The 14,096-nt window shown below is 37.2% G+C and overlaps 1 protein-coding gene across 1 annotated transcript in view; it reads right to left on the bottom strand.

The window, feature by feature from the left end:
• Positions 1-8,488, bottom strand: part of LOC106094286 (uncharacterized) — a 244,660-nt gene extending 236,172 nt beyond the window's left edge. Inside the window, exon 1 of the mRNA XM_059368839.1 lies at positions 8,359-8,488. The gene's annotated coding sequence lies outside the window, so the exon portion shown is untranslated. The remainder of the gene's footprint in view (positions 1-8,358) is intronic.
• Between the last annotated feature and the right edge of the window lie 5,608 nt (positions 8,489-14,096).

Below are 14,096 nucleotides of genomic sequence, written 5' to 3' on the forward strand. Positions count from 1 at the left end.
CAAAGTAGACAAATACACAGCTTTGGCAACAAACAAAAAAATACATACAATATATAAACGTAATGTATAACATTTATAAGTAGATTTTAAACAATAATGCTGAGCATGCAGCATGTTTTGACAGACAAAACAAAAGAAAAAAAAAATGAAATAAAAAAAAAACAATGTTTTAAATAGAGATCACTTTCTGAGTCCAAAACTCTCAAGACGGAAATTGTATTGTCCATTAAACGAAAATTAAACACCATCTACTCTCGTGTGTAGAGGGAAATGTCAATCACTGATTGGTGTTTGGGGCACATAATTTATTTTGAAACTCTTCCACAAACATTACAAAAGAAAAAGAAAGAAAGAAGAGCATTACGAAAAAACAAAACAAAATAAATGGTATATGCTATGGCATGCAAATGACTTAAGGTACTTAACTTGAAAGTGTAACAGGTGGCTTTTTTTGCCTTTATGGCCATAATAAAAGTATATGATGTATGACCCAAAAATTGAAAAAATAAATAAACAACTACAATTTTGAAAACAAGAAACATAAACGGGTTTATGTCCGAAGCCTATGGGTTTTACAAATTACCAAATGCCTGCATTATGTTGATATTTTCACTTTTTCCAAAGTTGAATGGTCACCATTGTCGTTAAAAAAAAAAGTCCTACAAATTTAATGTTAGCATATGGATGGCAATGAAGTTTGTGTCTTAAGTCTTTTGTTATTTCAAAGGATACAGAAAATATTTTGCTAGTTAATTTCTCATCTTCTAAAATTTATAGACTCCACCATAGGATGAGGGTATAAATATTTCGTCATTCGGTTTTTAATACCTCGAAACATTGATCTGAGACCCAAAAAAGTAGATACATTCTCGATCCTCTTGACATTCTAAGTCGATGAAGCCATGTTTGTCCGTCTGTCTGTCCGTCCGTCCGTCCATCGGTCTGTCGAAAGAACGCTTACCTTCGAAGGAGTAAAGCTAAGTGCTTCCAATTTTGCATAAATACTTGCTTTTAAAGCAGGTCAGTTGGAATGGAAATGGGCCAAACCGGTTCGTGTTTTGGTATAGCTGCCATATAAACCGATATCAGATCTTGACTTCTTGATCCGCTAGGGGGCGCTATTTGCAGCCGTTTTGGCGGAAGTTGTGCACAAAGTGTTTTGTTTCAACATCCAAAAGCTTTGTTAAATATGGTCTAAATAGGTTCATTACCTGATATAGCTCCCATGCAAACCGATCTCGGATCTTGATTTCGGGAGCCGCTAGAGGGCGCAATTCTTATCCGATTTGACTGAAATTATGCACCAAGTGTTTTATTTAGACTTCCAACAGCTCTGGCAGGTATGAGACCGAATTGGTCCATAACCTGATGTAGCTCCCATGTAAACCGATTTCGGATCTTGATTTCTTGAGCCGCTAGGGGGCGCTATTTGCATCCGATTTGGCGGAAGTTGTGCACAAAGTGTTTTGTTTTAACTTCTAAAAACTATGTTAAGTATGGTCTAAATAGGTTCATTACCTGATATAGCTCCCATGCAAACCGATCTGGGATCTTGATTTCTTGAGCCGCTAGAGAGCGCAATTCTTATCCGATTGGGCTGAAATTATGCACCAAGTGTTTTATTTTGACTTCCAACAGCTCTGGCAGGTATGAGACCGAATTGGTCCATAACCTGATGTAGCTCCCATGTAAACCGATTTCGGATCTTGATTCCTTGAGCCGCTAGGGGGCGCAATTTTCATTCGATTTGGCGGATATATAACATGAAATGTTTTGGTTTGACTATCAACAACTAGGCCAGGTATGGTTCAAATCGGTTCGTAACCTCATATAGCTCCCATATAATCCGATCTCGGATTTTGACATCGTAATCCTCTAGAGGGCGCAATTATTATCAAATTTGACTGAAATTTTTCAAACAGTGTTTTGGTTTTACCCTCAACAACTGTGGCAAGTATGGCTCAAATGGGTTCATAACCTGATATAGCTTCCATATAAACTGATTTTTTGAGCCGCTAGAGGGCGTAATTATAATGAAATTTTGCACAACGTGCTAAATATGGTCTCAATCGGTCCACAACCTGATATAGCTCCCATATAAACAGATTCCCCAATTTTATTTCATGAGCCACTATAGGGAGCAATTCTAATCCGTTTTGACTGAAATTTTGCACTTTGGCCTCCAACAGTCAAACCAAGTTTGGCCCCTGAATCATGTTGTGGTAACCACATTCTCATATAGAGGTGACAATCCTCATCAAGCTCTTGTCATATAGAGCATTAATAGGCACTCAGTATATGTGCAAGAGCCGGTGCCTCCCGTCCACTCACTGAGACTCTCCGCTCGATACCGCTGATTGTACGCGAGTGTCGTTGCAGCTACTCCGTATGGAGCCATCCATGCTGATGCTCGGCGAATGGAAATTCTCCTACGAGGCTCGAGACTCAAGCGTCTTGGCTACTGGTGAGAGTAGAGAGATCGGTCTGTACGACTCCCCCTTACTCGGGTCCTTTACAGGCTTCAGTAGCAGGATCACTCTGACCATTTTCGAGACATCGGGAACTATAAGAGTGTTCAAATACAGTCCTCAACAGTGGTAAGGTACTCAACTTCAGGTGAATCCAGATTCCTCAACATCAATGTAGAGATTCCATCGGGGCCCAACGCCTTGGATGAGTTGGCGCCACGGATGACATTCGTAACTTCGCCCACGGTAAATTGTGATGGCTGTCCATCGGCTCGGAGACTACGGAGACGAATAATGGCTCTCCTCCTTGCCCTGTCACTGTCATTTGTTTCTCTTTCGAGACGAGCTCAATGCTCGGAGACTTTCTTTGCAAATGGCAAAGGAAAGCCAGAGATTGCAACACACCAATCACTATGTGACGCGTTTCGTCCTACGAAAATCTCCATTTTTTGTTTTGTTTCACTGTCAAACATCTTCAGTTTGGTCATGAATCGTCCTACAAACGAACAACGCTTGCAACTTGGTTGAAGTTCATTATCAAAATGCGTGCTTTATTCATGCATGGTGGTTCATGGCGCTCTTTTTCCATTTTAACGACGAAGCTCTTTTTTGCCTCAATGGGTACGTAAATAAGCCGAATTATCGATTTCGGAGTGAAGATGAGCCAGAGGCAAGAGCTACCAATGTATCCAGAAAAAGTCACAGTTTGGTGCGGTTTATGGGCTGGTGCCATCATTGGACCGTACTTCTTCTAAGATGATAACTGTGAATGGTGAGCGCTACTGTGAGATTAAATCCAATTTTTTTTTTTTTGCCCAAAAAAACAAGAGCTTGACTCTTGCATGACATGTGGTTTCAACAAAACGGTGCCATATGTCACACGGCACGGCAATGGACTTATTGAGAGGCGAGTTCGTTGAACATTTTAGTTCACGTTCACGTTCGGAACCAGTCAGTTGGACGCCGATTTAACGCCTTTAGACTATTTTTTGTGAGACTATGTTAAAGCTCATGTCTATACAGACAAGTCTGCTTCAGTTGACGTATTGACATTGATACCGGCCGAAATGTTGGAAAGAGTATGCCAAAATTGGACTAAGCGGAGGGATCATTTGAGGTGCAGTCACGGTCAACATTTGCATGAAATAATCTTCAAACATTAAATTATATGGACCGTACTATCGATTCATATATAGACTTTATAATTTTTTTTGAATTTTATGTGTTTTTTTTTTTTTTGAAAAACTTTCGTATAGCTCTTTTTTTGAAAAATAGAAAATTTTTTTTAATAAATTAAAAAAAAAAATTAAATTTGTTTTTTTTTTTTTTTTTAGAATTTTTTTTTTGGTTATATAAAAATATCCAAAAAAAATAAATTTTTTTTTTTATTTTATTAAAAAAAAAATTTTTTTTTTCAAAAAAAAAAAATACATAAATTTCCATCTAAAAAAAAGACTACTTTTTATAGCGAAGTCTTGATGATTTTGCTGATTTATTGTGCACGATAATATTTATATAACATCATTTTTTATTGATACTTTTCCCTTTTCGAGCCTCCAATTCCAATCAAACACATTTTCTCTACAGTATTCACATTTGACGGATAATTCGTTTAAAAAAATCAGTCATAAATTGTACTAAAAAAATCATATACAAGTTCGTGTCTTAAGTCTTTCGTGGCCAAGTTCGTGTCTTAAGTCTTTCGTAGCTAATAAATGACACAACTAACTAACACTAACACAATGAGAGGAATTTTAAAAAACAACAACAACAACCAATAATAAGAAGAGAGTTAATCCAAAATATAGTTATTCTAAACTATTTATCGATACTAATACGATAATTGCCACTATACCCATGTTTACTCACTGACAGGCCATACAACAATTTGGTAAGAAAAATACATCAATCTTTTTTAAGTTATTTGCTACAATATTCTGGTTTATTTTAAATGAAGTTGATAATCGACTGTCGCATTTCATTCGAACGTAAATGAACAATTAATTATGGAATCAACTGAACGTATAATTCTTTCGTAGTCAACATATGGCGTTCAAGCGAATATTTAACTATGGATTAAAATTAACAGACATATGCAAAAACTTTTTTATGTGAATGTTTTTGTTTTGTTTTGAGTTTTCGGTGTCCTTCAAAACCAACAAACGCTCTGAATTAATTATGTGAACTTTACTAATGCGTGTCTAACATATTTATATTTTTTGTTTTTTTGCTGGCTTCTCTTATGGTTCCTAAGTCACCATGTGAATTCAGAAAAGATGATTTTAAAATGTTATATAACAAAAGAAAAAATAAACTACTTTAATAAAACTAGTTTATAAAATTGATTGCTTCTTATGCAAGCTACTCATTGTGTGTTTGGTTGTTTCAAAACTCATCTCGGCAATTTTTGAACATGCAAAACAAAAAAGGCCAATAAAATAAAACGTGTATTAGCTTAGGGATGGAAACGCAGTTCTAAACAAATAAAATAAGAGTAAGAGATTTATTTCGAATTGTAAGCATTAACACTTCACAAAAAAAAACAAATCACATAAAATAAAAAAAAAATAAATTAAAACAAGTAAAAAGTCCGGGCCGAACTTTGGATACCCATCACCTCGGGTATATATGTAAACTACCTTTCGTCATAATCCGGTGTAAAATGCATAATATATGCCCCCATAGCAGCTATAAAGAAATATGGGCCGATTTGGACCAAATTCGGCACGGACACTTTGAGTGGTCTAATAAGTACCAGTCATTGTTCAATTTTGTAGAACAAAATATTGATCTTTTTGGAAGCTATATTCAAATATAGACCGATCTGAACCATATACGACAAGGATGTCGAAAAGCCTAACATAAGTAATTGTGTCAAATTTCAGCAAAATCGCACAATAAGAGCGCTTTTTATAGGCCCAAGATCTTAAATCGAGAGATCGGTCTATATGACAGCTATATTCAAATCTGAATCGATCTGGGCCAAATTGAAGAGGGATGTCAAAGGGCCTAACTCAACTCACTGTCCCAAAATTTGACAAAATCGGACAATAAATGCCCCTTTTAAAAGCCCAACACCTTAAATCGAGAGATCGGTCTATATGGCAGCTATATCGAAATCTGGATCGATCTCGGTTAAATTAAAGAAGGTTGTCGAAGGCCCTAACACAACTCACTGTCCCAAATTTCAGCAAAATCGCACAATAAAAGCGCTTTTTACGGGCCCAAGATCTTAAATCGAGAGATCGGTCTATATGGCAGCTATATCCAAATCTGGACCGATCTCGGTCAAATTAAAGAAGGTTGTCGAAGGCCCTAACACAACTCACTGTCCCAAATTTTGGCGAAATCGGACAATAAATGCCCCTTTTAAAAGCCCAACACCTTAAATCGAGAGATCGGTCTATATGGTAGCTATATCGAAATCTGGATCGATCTCGGTTAAATTAAAGAAGGTTGTCGAAGGCCCTAACACAACTCACTGTCCCAAATTTCAGCAAAATCGCACAATAAAAGCGCTTTTTACGGGCCCAAGATCTTAAATCGAGAGATCGGTCTATATGGCAGCTATATCCAAATCTGGACCGATCTCGGTCAAATTAAAGAAGGTTGTCGAAGGCCCTAACACAACTCACTGTCCCAAATTTTGGCGAAATTGGACAATAAATGCCCCTTTTATGGGTTCAAAACCTTAAATTGAGAGATCGGTCTATTTGGCAGCTATATCCAAATCTTCACTGATCTGGGCCAAATTGAATAGGGATGTCGAAGAGCGTAACACAACTGACTGTCCCAAATTTCGGCAACATCGGATAATAAATGCGTCTTTTATGGGCCCAAAACCTTATATCGAGAGATCGGTCTATATGGCAGCTATATCCAAATCTGGACCGATCGAGACCAAATTGAAGAAAGATGTCGAGTGGCCTAACACAACTCACTGTCCCAAATTTCAGCAAAATCGGATAATAAAAGTGGATTTTGTGCAACGAAGACCCTATTTCGGCGGATCGGTCTATATGGGGGCTATATCAAGATATAGTCCGATAAAGCCCATCTTCGAACCTTACCTGCTTATGGAAAAAAAAAGAAACTGTGCAAAGTTTCAGCTCAATCTCTCTATTTTTAAAGACTTTAGCTTGATTTCGACCAAGAAGCCAAGAATGCGGCATATAGAGCAACCCTGCAATCAGTAGCAACGCGCCAGATGAAGGAGCGGTATCGGGAGAAAAGGAGAGAGGAGAAACGTCTATTCCGTAGAAAGCAAAAGGAAATGGAAAGACGTGAGTGTGAGCGATCTTGAGATGTACAGGAGTCAGAATGAAGTCCGGAATTCTACCAAAGAATTAAACAACAAACCGATGGCTTTGGTGCAGGCACATCCTCCTGCAGAGACAAAGAAGGATATCTTGTAACTGATACAGATAACATGCTGAGGATATGGAAAGAACATTTTACCCAACTGCTAGTGTCCGACGTTGGCGACGAAGAGGATACCGCAGAAAAAATTCCTGATGATGGTATACAATGTTTATCTCCTAATCAGAATGAGGTCCAAGTAGCAGTGACTCAACTAAAGAACAGCAAGGCAGCAGGAGCCGACGGGTTACTCACTGAACGATTTAAGACCGGAGGACGCTGGTAAAGCGTATGCATCAGCTTGTCTGCGCAATCTGCCTAGAAGAATGCATACCCGATGATTGGAACCTCACAAATAGGCTTTGAGACTTTTTTCATTATTAACGTTCGATATCTGACGTGTAAAGTTGATTATAGCAATTGATTTGATAATTCAAACCAATCGACTTTTTGATAATTTAAACGGTCGACTTTTTCAATGTCACTTTAAATCCCTAGGCTCGGGCCTGTGGGCCTAGGCTCGGGCCTGTGGGCCCTAGGCTTGGGCCTGTGGGCCCTAGGCTCGGGCCTGTGGGCCCTAGGCTCGGGCCTGTGGGCCCTAGGCTCGGGCCTGTGGGCCCTAGGCTCGGGCCTGTGGGCCCTAGGCTCGGGCCTGTGTGCCCTAGGCTCGGGCCTGTGGGCCCTAAGCTCGGGCCTGTGGGCCCTAGGCCCGGACCTGTGGGACCTAGGCTCGGGCCTTCCAACTCATCAAGCGAAATGCCGAATATAGGTAAAATGGTACTTCAAAGGAATTTTTTGCGGAACACAAATATGAAATTTTTTGTAAAAGCGCTCTTTTGTGAAAATTCTTGAAAATTTTTCAAGAACTTTAAAAACATTTTTTCAAAAAAAGGCCTTTTTACATTACCACAGTGGAGTTTTTTTGAAAAAATAATCAGCTGGGGCGCTATTTAAAAAAAAAAAAATTAAAAATTTAAGGAGTTCAAAATTCTCAAGGCCCTACAGCCTCGATATTGGCTTTTATGAATTTTTTTCACCAAATTCCTAATCTACGCAAAATTTCCTTTCATTTGAGTGACACATGGCCTATATTCGGCGTCATTTGATGAGGCCCGAGCCCCAACTACGGACTTCACATTCGTGTTGCTATGGGTCAATTTAGGGGGGGTGTGTAAAAAATAGGATTTTTTCAGCCATCTTCCACCTAAACTGCACTATTGCCAGAATTATATACTAACAGGATATATACTTTATAGGGTCCTAGACCAATATTTCGAGATAATACAAACGGAATGATGAAATTTGGGTACCGCCCCCCCTTTCTAAGGTTAGTAATTTCCTAATGACAAGGAAAACACAATCCCATGGTAGCCGGTTGTAAGTAACGGATTGACCCAATGGAATCCCTCATCGGCAAGGGTTGACGCCTTGGTTTAGAACCCACTGGTACAACAACAACAACTAGTAATACAGTTTTCTTAAAAAATATTTTTTTTTCAAAAAAAAAAAAAATCTGTAAAATTTTACCTACCTTGGATAAATTGATGAACGTTGATTGCTTCAAGTAGGGGTAGCTGCTGGCTGGATATTTCAATAGAGTTCAACCGTTACGAATTTGATATGAAATCGTAAAGATTTTCTTTGTTACTATTTCTTTTTTTTTATATCTAAAATGATTTAAAAAAAAATAAAACAAAAAAATTGTCTTATTAATTTTTTTTAAAAAATATTTCACACACTTTATTGCTGCAAAAAAAAAATTTTTTTTTTCACTGGAAATTTTTGCGTAGTTTTTCCCAGAAAAATCCATAAAAACAAAAAACTGGTCGAAATGAGAGAAACTAAAGAAAAAAAAAACAATTGGCCAAAAGATTGCTTAACTCAATCGAAATTAACAGTAATTTCTTGCGGTTGTTGCCATTGGTGAGCGGCTTTAAAAGCTGTTTTAGTTTAGTTGGTTCACTTTTGTTTTCTATCTTCACTTTTCTGGCTGGCCATACAGTTGGACGGGGTATTTGGCATTATTTTTTTCTTCTTCTTCTTCTTGCTTTCAATTTAATTTCACTTTTTATTGTTGCGTTTAAAGAAAATTTGCAATAGCCGTTTTTATAGCGACTGTGTGTGTTGGTGTTGGTGTTTTGATGTGATTTTTCGTAAATTTTTTTTTTTTTGAGGGGGATTTTCTTAACTTTTCATATGGTTACGTTTTGTGCACAAAAAAAAAAAAAAACTCACAGAAAATAACAGATAACAGGTTTTTTCCTGGTAAATGGGAAAAGACACAAAAAAAACTTGCAAAGAGGGAAAACTAAGCAAATGAGACTGAATCTGTTTTTTTTTAAATTATTTTTGTTAAAAAAAAGATTAACTATAAAGTATACTTGTTTTTAAATTTCAAAGTTTCGAGGGCTTACTTTTTTAAATTTTTGTATTTTTTTTTTTTTTGTCACACTTTTCCTTGTATTTTTTTTTGTTTTGTTAATATTTTTTGGTTAATATTTTTTTTTATTTTTTTTATTTTTTTGTGTTTTGCTTTTTTTCTTTTCTTTTTTTTTTCTTTCTATTCACAAGCACTGTCGCCGCATGTTATGTTTCTCCACCAGAAATGGCCTCGTTTTTTCTTCAATTGGGTTTTTTTGAATATGGAAATTTTGAAGTCATATGTCTGACTTTTTGCTTTTGTGTTGTTGTTGTTGTTTTTATTTTTGATTGAAAACGTTCAAACGCCTATCGAAGGTTGGTGCCACCAAACGCAACGCTCGCAATGACTTACGCGACTCAACTGAAACGCTGGCTCGTAGCAATGGGGCCGCTCACCATGGTTTTCTTTTGCACCGTTTATTTCACTTCACTTGTCTTGGGGTTTTGTTTTTGTTTTATGCCACCACAATACCTCACACTACCTCACTTTGACTTCTTCGTCGTCGTCGTTGTCGTCGTATGCCAACATATGAGCGTAGATCGTCAGTTTCAGTTATCTACGTGCTCCCAAGTTTTCTTGGGTTGGGGCTTTTTTGTTGTAATCTAACATTAGTTGTTAACTGTTTATGGCTCTCCCTAGCTCTCTCTCTCCCTCTCTCTCTCTCTCGGCTTAAGCCGAAACTCCCCTACATTTGCGGCTGCTCCTTTTGAGTTGTTATGCAGTATGTGAGTGTGCTTTACTCTCTGTTCAATCCATATTTGTAGAGTGGTTATACCGTTGTTGGTAGCTGGCAGGTTTGGTCTATAACTTGACTTTATTTACATTTTTGTTAGTGTTTTTTTTGTTTTTTTTTCTATATAAAATTTATTTAATTCACAAAAATTTATTTAACTAAAAGCTTAAGCAAAAAAAAAAGCTTTTCTTGCTTCAATGGAGATTGAAGTTACAGACTCTTAATATAGACTTAAGAGAATTGTTTTCAAGTTACAACTGCTCTTTGGTGATTTCTTTTAAATGTTGACCATTTCTTTAAGTTTTGTCAATTTTTTGCATCTCGAATGGAGAAGGCTCAGGGGAAGAGTTGACAATAAACAAAGTTTTATTCATTCACAAAAAATATAGCTATTACGGCTATATAAGTGCAAATCGGGCGATACATATATGTGGGAGCTATATCTAAATTTGGACCGATTTTTATGATATTTTGCACACATATGAAGACGTCGAATAAAACACGCCACGTCAAATTTGGTGAAGATCGGACCAAAATTGTGGATTATACAGCCTTAAAAGGCCATATCGGATGAAAGATATATATGGGAGCTATACCTAAATCTGGACCGATTTTAATGAAATTTCCAGCACATATTAGGACGTCAATTAAAACACCTCGCGCAAAATATTTTAAAGATCTGACCAAAATTGTGGCTTCTACATCCTTTAAAGGCCAAATCGGATGAAAGATATATATGGGAGCTATATCTAAATCAGAACCGATTTTTATGAAATTTTGCACATACATTGAGATTTCACAAATACGACTCAGCGCCAAATTTTGTAAAGATCGGACCAACATTGTGACTTCTACAGCCTTAAAAGGCCAAATCGGATGAAAGGTATATATGACAGCTTTATCTAAATCTGAACCGATTTTGATGAAATTTTCCAGATATGTTAAGATCAGTACCAAAACAGTCCATGCCAAATTTTGTGTAGATCGGTTGAAAATTGAAGCTAGTACGGCCATTTAAGTGAAAATCGGGCGATACATATATATGGGAGCTATATCTAAACCTGAACCGATTTTTGTGAAATTTTGCACACATATGTAGACCTCAAATAAAATACCCAGTGCCAAATTTTGTAATGATCGGACCAAAATTGTGGCTTCTACAGCCTTAAACGGCCATATCGGATGAAAGATATATGTGGGAGCTATATCTAAATCTGGACCGAAATTGATGAAATTTTCCACACATATGTAGACCTCAAATAAAATAACCAATACCAAATGTTGTAAAGATCGGACCAAAATTGTGGCTTCTACAGCCTTAAAAGTCCATATCGGATGAAAGATATATGTGGGAGCTATATCTAAATCTGAACCGATTTTTTTCAAAACCAATAGCGTTTGTCCTTGGGCCAAAAAAGTGAATTGGGCAATACTTAGTGAAAATCGGACAACAAATACGACCTGCACTTTGATTCCAAGAATACATGGACTCACAGACGAACAGACAGATAGAAGAACATGGGTAAATCGAATCAGAAAGTGATTCTGAGTTGATCGGTATACTTATCAATGGGTCTTGCTCTTCTCCTTCTTAGCGTTACAAACAAATACACAAATCTATAATACCCTATACCACAGTGGTGGGATGGAAATTACGCCCTCTAGAGGCTCAAGAAGTAAAGTAAGGAGATCGGTTTATATGGGAGCTGTATCAGGCTATAGACCAATTCGGACCATATTTGATACGTAAGTTGAAAGTTATGGGAAAAGCCAGTTATTCAAAATTTCAGCCAAATTGGATAATAATTACGCCTTCTAGAGGCTCAAGAAGTCAAGTCCCCAAATCGGTTTATATGACAGCTTTATCAGGTTATGAACCGATTTGAACCTTACCTAGCACAGTTGTTAAAAGTCATAGGGAAACACATCATGCAAAATTTCATTCCAATCGGATAAGAATTGCGCCCTCTAGAAGCTCAAGAAGTCAAGTCCCCAGATCGGTTTATATGGCAGCTATATCTGGTTATGGACCGATTTGAACCATACTTCGCACAAATGTTGGAAGTGATACCAAAACACTAGGCCAAAAAACATGCCCATACCAAATTTGAAGACGATCGGAGAAAAATTGTGAACTGTAGTTTGTACACAAATTAATATGGACAGACGGACAGACAGTCAAACGGACAGACAGATAGACAGACATACAGACAGACAGACATACAGACAGACGGACATAGCTAAATCGAATCAGAAAGTGATACTGAGTCGATCGGTATACTTATCAATAGCTCTATCACTCTTCCTTTTGGGTGTTACAAACAAATGCACTATGGTATTGGGTTGCCCAAAAAGTAATTGCGGATTTTTCATATAGTCGGCGTTGACAAATTTTTTCACAGCTTGTGACTCTGTAATTGCATTCTTTCTTCTGTCAGTTATCAGCTGTTACTTTTAGCTTGCTTTAGAAAAAAAAGTGTAAAAAAAGTATATTTGATTAAAGTTCATTCTAAATTTTATTAAAAATGCATTTACTTTCTTTTAAAAAATCCGCAATTACTTTTTGGGCAATATAATACCCTGTACCACAGTAGAGGTGTAGTGTTTAAAAACAGGATTCGTACAACAGAGTTCTCATTGATAAGAGAGAAGTGTCTCCACTGTCACCTATGGAATGTTTATGGGCAAATTTTCAATTTTGGATCCTGATGCTGAAAAGGATTTGTAACCGTCTATGTAGCAGACGATTAAATTTTAAAATCCCTCTCCTAATGTTTGTAAACTAGTGTAATTAAATACTAAACACTCCAAATTTGGCATATTTTATGTTGACGACTATGCAAAAGATCACATAAAACTGGATTAAAATTTATGCAGAAAATACTAGTTCACCGGTTTTAAATGAACAACTTGACAACTATTGCCATTTTATATGTTTGTTTTTGAATTTTCTGGTTCTGGTTTTTAGAATCTATAATTTTTGGAGAAATATTCTCGAAATTGACAGTATTCAAAAAATGATAAGAAAAGCAAAAGTTGTGATATATAAAATTTTGATTTACGCTAAGCTTAGATAGCATTTCATTTGCCGACTGATTAAAACCCATTGTAAATGGTGACCAACATGTATGGAATTTATGGCTTTATAACAGGCTTTAGACGGTGGTACTACCGAGAGTACAGAAATTAAAACGTAAAACAAAGTTTAATATTTTATTATGCTGGAAAGAAAAGAGCAGTGTTGAAGTAGGATTTTGACATCGTTAGGCTAGGATTTTTCAGTTTTTAAGCATTTTTCAGTTCTTTTAGACATCGTAGAACAAAGCAGAGATCTTTCAAGCCTGAATACGAGGCATATTGAAGCTAGAAGCAATCGGTTTGTATATACCACAACAGTTTGTATTACCACCCTAACCGAACTCGTTGCATGAATAACTACTCCCAGATAGGGTGCAAAGCTCAACTTGGCGAGGAAGAAGGACATTCTAAAGATCATAGGTTTTCATCAATGGACAATTCGCCGAGAATTTGCTGACCCTTCCATTGATGAAAATCTTTGATATGTAGAATGTCCCTCTTCCTCGCCATGTTGAGCTTTGCATCCTATCTGGGCATGCTGGAAGTCTTAGGCAAGCAAAACGAAATGGCTTGAAATGGGAGCTTTATCACAGGGAGGAAAAGGACGATGAAACTCTTCTTATGGCACGCCTTGGCCAAGTCTCCATGACACATGTGACTAAGGCTAAAGTCATGGGGTCGTACGAATCCCAAGCTACCTTTTTGAAGATTGGAAAACAATGATCTTAGAGGATCGAGATCCAGAGACATTAGGCAGTTGCCGCGGTAGGAAACCCAATGAAGCAGGAAATGACACTATCACCGATTCCAAACATACCCGCACACTGGAGGAGCAATGATTGAGGTCATCCATTTGAATCTACAACGGAGCAAAACGTCAGATAACTTTTCGATGGGTTAGTTAGCACCTTGTGAAAATCCTTGTGAAAGGTATTTGCAAGTAAAATAAAACTCTGCCATTCAAAGTTGGACCAGGAGACTGGGAGCTACCCCTCATCCAAAAAACCCCCTACAATATCACATATGACAACAAGGG

The sequence above is a fragment of the Stomoxys calcitrans genome, chromosome 5, assembly GCF_963082655.1.
Source record: "Stomoxys calcitrans chromosome 5, idStoCalc2.1, whole genome shotgun sequence".
In the NCBI taxonomy this organism is placed as follows: Eukaryota; Metazoa; Arthropoda; class Insecta; order Diptera; family Muscidae; genus Stomoxys; species Stomoxys calcitrans.